General features: G+C 42.3%; 1 non-coding gene across 1 annotated transcript; it reads right to left on the bottom strand.

Moving 5' to 3' along the window:
* Positions 1 to 297: 297 nt before the first annotated feature.
* On the bottom strand, positions 298 to 371 carry trnat-ugu (transfer RNA threonine (anticodon UGU)). Its single transcript has one exon. It is a non-coding gene; the product is annotated as a tRNA-Thr (tRNA).
* Positions 372 to 9675: the final 9304 nt, after the last annotated feature.

Raw genomic sequence — 9675 nt, 5'->3', positions numbered from 1 at the left:
ACAACACAAACACTGAAACATACAACGCAGTCACACTTTCCTTTAGTGACATTAATGTCGAGCTGTTTTCCAGGGGAATGCAACTGTGAACAAATTTGGATCAAAGAAGTTGCCTTTGAAATATCAGCACTGAATTTCTGTGCAAGGAGGAACAGCCATTCCAAACTCACATCCTTCACAAAGGCTGTTTTCTCCTGTGATGAAAATTCATCATGTAATTTGAATACTCACTTCAAGGTCAGAAGACACAGATGGAAGCGATTGATAAAGTAACTATTACATCACAAATGTGAAACAAGGCTCTATTGAGAATTGAACCCAGGATTCCCTGTTTACAAGACAGGTGCTTTAACCAACTAAGCTACAGAGCCAGAAGTTATTACAATTAAAATCAGAGGACTGCACTATTTATTCTCATATAATAACAATATCAAAGCAAAATACAGCAGATGCTGGAAATCTCAAATAAAAACAAGAACCGCTGGAAATACTCATCACCTCTGGCAGCATCTGTGGAGAGAGAAGCAGAGTTAACGTTTTAGGTCAATGACCCTTCTTCAGACCCTTCTATATATTCTCATCCCACTTCTCCACAGGTCACAACATATATTTTAACTTTTCCCACTTCCTGAAACAGTCAATCATATACTCTATTCTTCCCAGAATAGAAGACACTGACCAGGTTTCTTTAACGAACAGCAAAATTATCAGTTTATTACAGAACAAGTTTTAACTAGTCATGAAATAAAGCATAAATACACAGGTAGAAATTTTAAAAGTTCCCTTTTTACCTTAACCAACATTTAAAGCCCCTTTCTTACCACAGCCCCACACACGCACACACACATACACCGGTTAACTGAAAAAAAAGAATTATTTTTTACAATTCTGAGTTCTGTTAAAGACAAAAACAACACTTGGGCTGATTACTTGTTCATTCCTGAAGAAAACAGCAGATGAGATATGTTGTTCCAAAACTGGCATGCAGTCTAACTTCTAAGTGTGCGTAGACAGGTCACTAGGGTCTTTTAGAACAGTTTTTTAGGGGCAGTGTTGAGAATTAATTTTAGCAGGCTTTCTTTAAAGACAGGAGAAGAGATGAATTGACACAGTGAAGTTCTCAGGGTCTTTTAAAGATTTGCTGCAAAACAACGTGGGTTGTGATCTTCTCTCCTTCCTTGACACTTCTTCAGGCTAACTTTATCAGCTGCTGTCTCCAGAAGGTAAAACACAATGACTGCTACAAATAAAAGCTTGTGATTTTTCTGCCCTCTTCGGTGTGTGCTGCTGCTGCCGGGTTTGTCCAATCAAGAGGCGCAACTGACTTCTCTGTCCACATTTCCCCCTGTTACCAGGGTTTCTGTTATACATTTAACTTGAGTCATGTGACAACCAGTAAACATAGTTGCCAAATTAGTACTTTCAGTACCATCTTGAAAAAGAACTGGTCTGACATTTATTAAGTTTGACGATGAATTCCTCAAAAAGAATTTCATTAAAAAAAAATCAAAATCACTTCCATAACATCATGCACTTTCCCTGAGCTACAGGTTATTGCAAGTCTCTCTGGCTGTGTTTATTTTTGTTGATTTTGCACTCAGGTTCTTTCTGAATCCATGTGTTCGCAGAACTTTGTCAGTGAGAAACATGGAGATATGCTTAAAGATTTCCCTGCAAATTATTCATATCTCCATCTTTCTCCGAACTTTGTAGAAACACATTATTGTGGGAATCACACACATCAGGCCGTCAAACCTTTCCGTTAAACATTGAAAGGTGACAGTGTTTATTGTGACGGGGTTCCATTTATTCAGACACATCTGGTATAAAAGTGCTCAAGAAATGATTCACACATGTAATGTATTTGTATATTATGTGCATGACATAATGACGCAAATAAACAATTCCTTGCACTTGCCACGCTTGGTGTATATTTTCTCTGCTGATGCCCCCTGAATATATTAGAGAAAATGGTGATGAGGATGAGATAAAAGTCTGTAAATATAGGCAGCAAACAGCAGCAGGGACTGCAGTGAACAGGATCAGCTAGCTCCTGGTGACCCACCTGCTCGGATGGTGGAGATTTTAGGTGGATTGTGTGAAGCCTGGGCCACAGAATGTCTCTTCAGTTGAATGAGATTCCGCAGGGTCTTCCTGTGCATCTGATTCAAATTGCTTATTTGGGACAATATGGCTGCACACATATGGGATACATCGGAAGGTGAGGAACTTATGAGAGGACTTCAGAACCATTCAGTTCATATATTGAAAGAATGGACATGTTTTTCAGAGCTAATAACATTTTGGAATTTGAAGGTGAAAGTGCAGAGGTCAAGACTCAGAATAAGGCAATTCTTGAGGGCAAGAAAGCAATTTTGCCAATGGAAATTAGCCTGGAAGTGTATGACCAGCTAACAAAGCTTCCTGCTCCCATGAAGGCATAAGATGTGCCATTCAAAACAATCATCACCAAGTTGGAGGAACATTTCAACCCGAAGCCACTAGAGATCACGGCAAGCTAGAAATTTGGAAGCAGAAATCAGAAAAGTAGTGAAACAGTTGGTGAGTACATTGTGGCATGAAGAATTTATCACTACATTGCAACTTTGGCATATTCTTAGACCGTGCATTATGAGACAGATTTGTGCTTATATTGGTGGATGAGAAAAGATACTAAACACACAAAATCTCACATTCGAGCTCGCATGTAAGATTGCTCTTTCCATGGAGACTGCATCAAAGAATGCTCGAGAATTTCATCCTGTGCCAGTGATTGTAACACACTTCAGGGGAGCTTAAAAAAAACTGGTAAAATGGGCTTTCACATGGCAGATAAAATTTACACAGAAAATTGTGAAGAGATACAATTTGGGAGGAAGAATAAGGAGAGGCTATATAAATGAAATGTTACAATTCTAAAGTGGGTGCCGGAACAGAGAGACAATGTACACCAATCTTAGAAGGTTTGAAAAGGCTTCTAAGAGCAAACAGGACACTTGGCTTTATTAATAGAGACATATAGTAAAAGCAAATAAGTTATGATAAACCTTTATAAAATACTGGGTCTGAATGGCCTACTCCTGTACCTCTACAGAAAGCTTCCATTCCAGGTTTGCACACACTCGTCAGGATCACTCTCCACAGATCCCGCCACTCTAGGCTCGGACACCCTCTTCAGGATCACTTTCCATAGATCCCACCACTCCACGCATGGATATCTCCCTCATGATCAGATCACAGGTCCTTAGTCCTACCACATGCAGTCATGAATGATGGTGGACAATTAAATAACTAACCAGATGAGGAGGCTCCAAAAAATCCCCATCCTCAATGATGGTGGAGCCAAAGCTGAATCATTTACAACCATCTTCCATCAGAAATTGCTCAGTGGATGATTCATCTCGGCCTCCTGAGGTCCCCAGCATCACAGTTTCCAGTCTTCAGCCAATTCGATTCACTCCACATGATAGCAAGAAACAACTGAAGTCACTCGATACAGCAACGACAATAGGCCCTAACAACGTCCCTGCTCTAGTACTGAAGACTTGTGCTCCAGAACTAGCTGCGCTCTCAGCCACACTGTTCCAGTCGAGCTACAACACAGGCATCTACCCGACAATGTGGAAAATTGCCCAAGTGTGCCCACTCCATAAAAAAAAAAGCAGGACAAATCCAATCTGACCAATTACCACCCCATCAGTCTCCTATCAATCATCAGCAAAGTGATGGAAGATGTCATCAACAGTGCTATCAAGCACCAGACACTTAGCAATAATCTGCTCATCGATGCTCAGTTTAGGTTCTGCCAGGGTTCCTCGACTCCAGGCAAATACTTGGCAGGTAGAGTATAATGTGGGAAAATGTGAGGTTATCCACTTTGGTAAGAAGAATGGAAAAGCAAAATATTATTTAAATTGCGAGAGACTACAGAATGCTGCGGTATAGAAGGATCTGGGTGTCCTCGCACATGAATCACAAAAAGTTACCATGCAGGTAGAGCAAATAATTAGGAAGGCAAATGGAATGTTGCCCTTTACTTCAAGGGGGATGGAGTATAAAAGTAGAGAAGTCTTGCTGCAAATGTACAGGGTGTTGGTGAATCCACACCTGGAGTACTGTGTACAGTTTTGGTCTCCTTATTTAAGGAGGGATATACTTGCATTGGAGGCAGCTCAGAGAAGGTTCACTGGATTGATTCCTGTGATGAATTGGTTGTCTTATATGGAGAGTTGATCAGGTTGGACCTATACTCATTGGAGTTAAGAAAAATGATAGATGATCGTATTGAGACATATAAGATTTTGAGGGGGCTTGACAGGGTGGATGCTGAGAGGATGTTTCCCCTCATGGTGGAATTTAGAACTAGGGGACACAGTTTCAGAATAATGGTCTTCCATTTAAGAAGGAAATGAGGAGGAATTTCTTCGCTCAGAGAGTCATTAATCTTTGGAATTCTCTACCACAGAGAGTAGTGGAGGCTGGGTCATTGCATGTCTTCAAGACTGAGTTTGACAGATTTTTATCCACAAGGAAGTCAAGGGTTATGGGGGCAGGCAACAAAGTGGGGTTGAGGCCATGATCAGGTCAGCCATGATCCTATTGAATGGTGGAGCAGGCTCGAGGGGCCAAATGGCCTACTACTGCTAATATTTCTTCTGTTCTTATTTTTTATTGCAGCTTGGTTCAAACAGACACAAAAGAGTGGAGTTCTAGAGGAGAGGTGAGAGTGATTACCCTTGAGTGAGTGTGGCATCAAGGATCCCGAGCAAAATTGAAGTCAATGAGAATCAGGGGGAAAACTCTCCACTTGGTGGAGTCATACCTCGCACAAAGCAAGATGGTTGTGGTTAGTGGAGGCCAATCATCTCAGCCCAGGACATTGCCTCAGGAGTGTCTCAGGGTAGTGTCCTCGGCCCAAACATCCTCAGCTGTTTCATTGATCACTTTCCCTTCAAAATCAGTCAGAAGTGGGAATGTTCGCTGATGACTCACAACTCCTCAGATACTGAAGCGGTCTGTGCCCACAAGCAGCGAGACCTGTACAAACTTCAGGCTTGAGCTGATAAGTGACAAGCAACCTTCTGGCCACACAAGTGCTAAGCAGTGAACATCTCGATTGAGAGAGAATCAAACCATCTACCTTTTGATATTCAGCAGCATAATCATCACTGAATCCCCCACCATCAACATCTTGGGGGTTACCATTGACCAGAAACTAAACTGGACCAGTCACACCTATGCTGCAGCTATAAGTGCAGGTCAGAGATTAGGAATTCTGCAGCAAGTATCTCGCCTCCTGACACCTCAAATCCTGTCCACCATGTACAAGGCACAAGTCAGGAGTGGGATGGAATACATCCTACTCAACAACACTCAAGAAGCTCAACACCATCCAGGAGAAAGCAGCCCACTTGATCAGCACCTAACCCACCACCTTAAACATTCACTTCCTCCACTACCAGTACACAGTGGCTGCAGTGTGTACTATCTCCATATGCACTGCAGTATCTCGCCAAGTATCCTTCAACAGCACCTTCCAAACCCGTGACCACTACCACCTCGAAGGACAAGGGCAGCAGATGCATGGGAACTCGCCATCTGCAGGTTCCCCTCGAAGTCACTCACCATCCTGACATGGAACAATATCGCCATTTCTTCACTGTTGTTGGGTCACAATCCTGGAACTCCCTCCCCAATAGCACTGTGGGTGTTCCTACACCATATGGACTGTAGCAGTTCAAGAAGGCAGCTCACCACCGCATTCTCAACGGCAATAGGAATGGGTAAAAAATGCTAGACTTATCAGCGATACTCGCGCCCATTAATGAATAAAAAACAAATCACTCTCCACAGATTCCCCACAATCTGGGCTTGGACATTTACTTCAGGAGCACATAGCTTTATATAACTGCAACATGAGTTCCAATCTTCATATTCCGTTCACTTTTCACATTATTTTTCCGCCAGTCCACTAGCTTTTAGTGATTCAGTACTCGGGTCTCTGCGCCTCCGCAGTTTCTATCATCTCACCACTTAAAAAAAAACACTCTGATCTATCTTTCGTAGGTACCAGATGACCCCTCATTTTAAACTCCATCTGCCAAAACATTGCTCACTCACTTAATCTATCAAGAAGATTTGAAAATAAATTTCTTGCCAAAGGATAATGTTCTGCTTCTGCTCCCTCGCCATTTGCTTTTCCCGTTAGTCGTTCACTTGGTGTTAATCGAGAGAAAGTAAAGATGGAAGGAAGGAAGGAGGGGAGGGAAAATCCTGCTCCGTTTCGTGATCCCTATTTGATCTTCATTCCAGTCCAATTTGGGTGAAGAATTCCAATTGTCTGTCTCAATTTTCAAAAAGTATAAACAATTCTGGAATCACTGTCTCGACATGGACAAGAACAGGTTTCCAGGCCGACTTTACATTGAAGCTGTAAACAAGAATGCAACAGGAATTTGATAAACTAACGAAAAGGATGGGATTCAAACCCACGAGTGCACAGCACAATGGTTTAGTAGTCCATCGCCTTAACCTCTCAGCCACCACGGCATCTGGCAAGTCACAGAAGCACAACCGTCACCTTCACACAGATCCTGACTGTGCAGCCAGCTGTGTAATGATGGAAATGTAGCTTCTGGAAGTAAATGAAATTTCCATCACATCAGGTCATGGCCTGTTGGGAATGGAGCGGTGTGAAACATTTCCAGACCATGTCCAACACGTTTCTACTCAGTGTGAAAACCCACCACGGAAAGACTGGAACATACAATCATTTGATCACACCATGATTAACATCACTCAGACACCTGAACCATTTGGTCACTGACGAAGTCATGACGACTTCGAATTTCTCATGAAATGACAACTGAACTAACTGACTGGAAGAATTGCTTCAACTCCACGTGATCAGCGAGGCACAGCCTCAGCCGACTTGTCAGGCGGTGTAAACAGATATCACTGCTTCTGATCTTCACCAGAACAGAGAGTGAGATGTAACATTGATCATCAAACAGACTGTGAGAGAATACAACAGAATAAAACACATGGAGAGACACTGTGGAATAACAAATAGATTTGATTGGAATGTTGAATTTTGATTGGAATGGATAAAACAGCAGAAACAGCAGATTAAATTGGGATTCTCATCATTATATTGATCTGGGACATAAAAGAGAAACAGATGGAAAGAAGGGAAGAAGGAAGAATGGAATTGTTCAGTTTTTTCAGTTTTTTCACTCGTCCATCAAAGTTGGATAAACAAAAGTTGCAAAAGTTGCAAATGCTGCCAAAACCTTGGATCGAAGGATGTCCCAACTGTTTAACTGTCTGCTCACTGGGGGATTTCAATCAGTGAGTAATATTATTCTCTATTTTTTTTGTTAAATGAACCCAGAACTGTAACTTGGAGTTAATATCTGTGTTCCGACTCCTGAATAATAAAATTGTGAGTTTCTTGATATTATCTGGACACATTTCCTGCTGAAAGAACTAAGGACTCTTTTCTAATTTACACAATACTATATACACACTCATCAAGCATCTTCGGCTAGCATCCTTGGTGCTGCTCTCTCTTCTCCCAAACCTCATCCCATGTGACTGTTACATCATCACTCTGACAGTGGGAGAGGTTGATCCCACTGTCTTCAGCATTAACCCTTTCCATCCTTATACTACACTGTGAATCAAAAAAAAAGGTTAGAGGGAACTTCCTTCATTTATCGAAACACCAACAGCTGCCAGTTGTGAACCAACTCAAAACCATCAGAGAGAGAGAGAGAGAGAGAGACTGTCAGAGAACTTCCTGCATCCAGTCCTGACCCTGTCACGCTCAGCAGTTGCTCACCCAGACCCCACTCTCATCAACACTGAACATTGTCACTGAGACCCTTCAAATAATGTTTATAAAAGGCAGAAAAATTCAAAGTTCATCGCAGCTGGATTGATTGAAACTAAGTTTAATATCTTCTTACCACTAGGTAAACACATGAGAAAGTCCTTCAATCATTAGCATAAATTATCAGCTGTAAGAATGTTTGTCATTGGGTTGAATCATTTCTGTGAGAGGAATGTTCTAGCATCATAAACCAGGGGAAAGTGTTGACTGAGCTGTGTCTTCATCTCTTCTGGACAGTTCACCCTTCCTTCTGCTCTGATTCACTTTCCCAAAGCGGATCGACAGATTCTCATATCTGGAGACTGGGTTTTCTTATTCGGTTCCTTTTGATTTTTCTTGCTCCTGAATGATAATATATTCCAACCTTGGATCAACCTTGCGTTGTGTCCCAGTCTCGGTTAAAAGCGACACATAATGGCACCAACACTCTGAAACATACAACATGGTCACACTCTGCTTCAGTGAGATTAATGTTGAGGCGGTTTCACGTCAAATGCAATTGTGAACAAATTTCTCTCGTGGAAATTGTGGGTGATTTGAGTATTTGCACTGGATTTCTGTGCAAGGAGGGACAGTTTCAAACAGCCATTCCCAAATCACTTCTTTCACAAAGACAAAGACTATGCTGTCTTAACGTGTCACTCAACTTCACAAACAAATTTGAACTCGAAGTTCAGGGGAAGACAGAGATGTGAATGATTGACAGAGTAATCTTTAAATCATAACTTTCCGTTTCTTCACTGCAGTGAGGCTTTGTTGGGGTTTGAAGTTAGGTTCTGCTGTTTATTAGACAGAGGCTTTAACAAACTAAGCTACAGGGCAAAATCTCAAACACATCCTTTCCTGGAGTTACAGGTTATTGCAGGACTATCTGTCTCTGGGTTCTTTCTGAATCCACAAGTTTGCAGATCTTTGTGAGTGAGAGACATGGAGATATGCTTCAAAGATTTCCCTGTAAATTATTCATATCTCCATCTTTTCCTGAACTTTGAACAAACACATTACTGTGGGAATCACACACATCTGGCCCTCACACTCGTCCGCTAAACATTGAAAGGTGACAGTGTTTATTGTGAGGGGATCCATTTATTCAGACACATCTTGATCGGGACGTGTTTCACACGTAATGTTTTTGTATATTATGTTTATGATGTAATATTGCAAATAAACATTTCCTTGCACTTGTCGCATTTGGTCTCCATTTTCTCTGCTGATGCCCCCTGAATATATTGGAGAAAATGGTGATGAGGATGAGATAAAAGTCTGTAAATATAGGCAGCAAACAGCAGCAGGGACTGCAGTGAACAAGAACAGCCAGCTCCTGGTGACCTACCTGCTCAGATGGTGGAGATTTTGGGTGGATTGTGTGAAGCCTGTACTACAGACTGTCTCCTCAGTTGAATGAGATGCCCTAGGGTAAAGCATGGCTACCCGACCCGACTCCGACCAGACCGGATGACATGTGTCAGGTTCGGGTCGGGTCTCTCTTCCGTGTCCGGCATTCGGGTTCGTGACGGGTCGGGCTGGAGGCGGACACAGTGCTGCCTTGCTCAGGTAGGGAACTTCAGCATGATTCCGCAGGAATAGCCAGCTTTCGGAATGGAGGATCACAACATTTGGACAAGGTATGTTTGATATAATTAACTTTATTATGGTAGTCGGGTCGGGTCGGGTCGGGTTGGGTCGGGTCGGGTGCGGGAAAAAAATCAAAGGACTCGGGCCCGGGTCAGGTTCAGGTTGGATGTGGTCAGGTCGGACCGGGTCGGGTTTCAATTTCATAA

The sequence above is a fragment of the Heterodontus francisci genome, unplaced genomic scaffold (assembly GCF_036365525.1).
Source record: "Heterodontus francisci isolate sHetFra1 unplaced genomic scaffold, sHetFra1.hap1 HAP1_SCAFFOLD_51_2, whole genome shotgun sequence".
Classification (NCBI taxonomy): Eukaryota; Metazoa; Chordata; class Chondrichthyes; order Heterodontiformes; family Heterodontidae; genus Heterodontus; species Heterodontus francisci.
The sequence above is the reverse complement of the archived record's forward strand: the minus strand, read 5'-3'. Positions and strand labels throughout refer to the sequence as shown.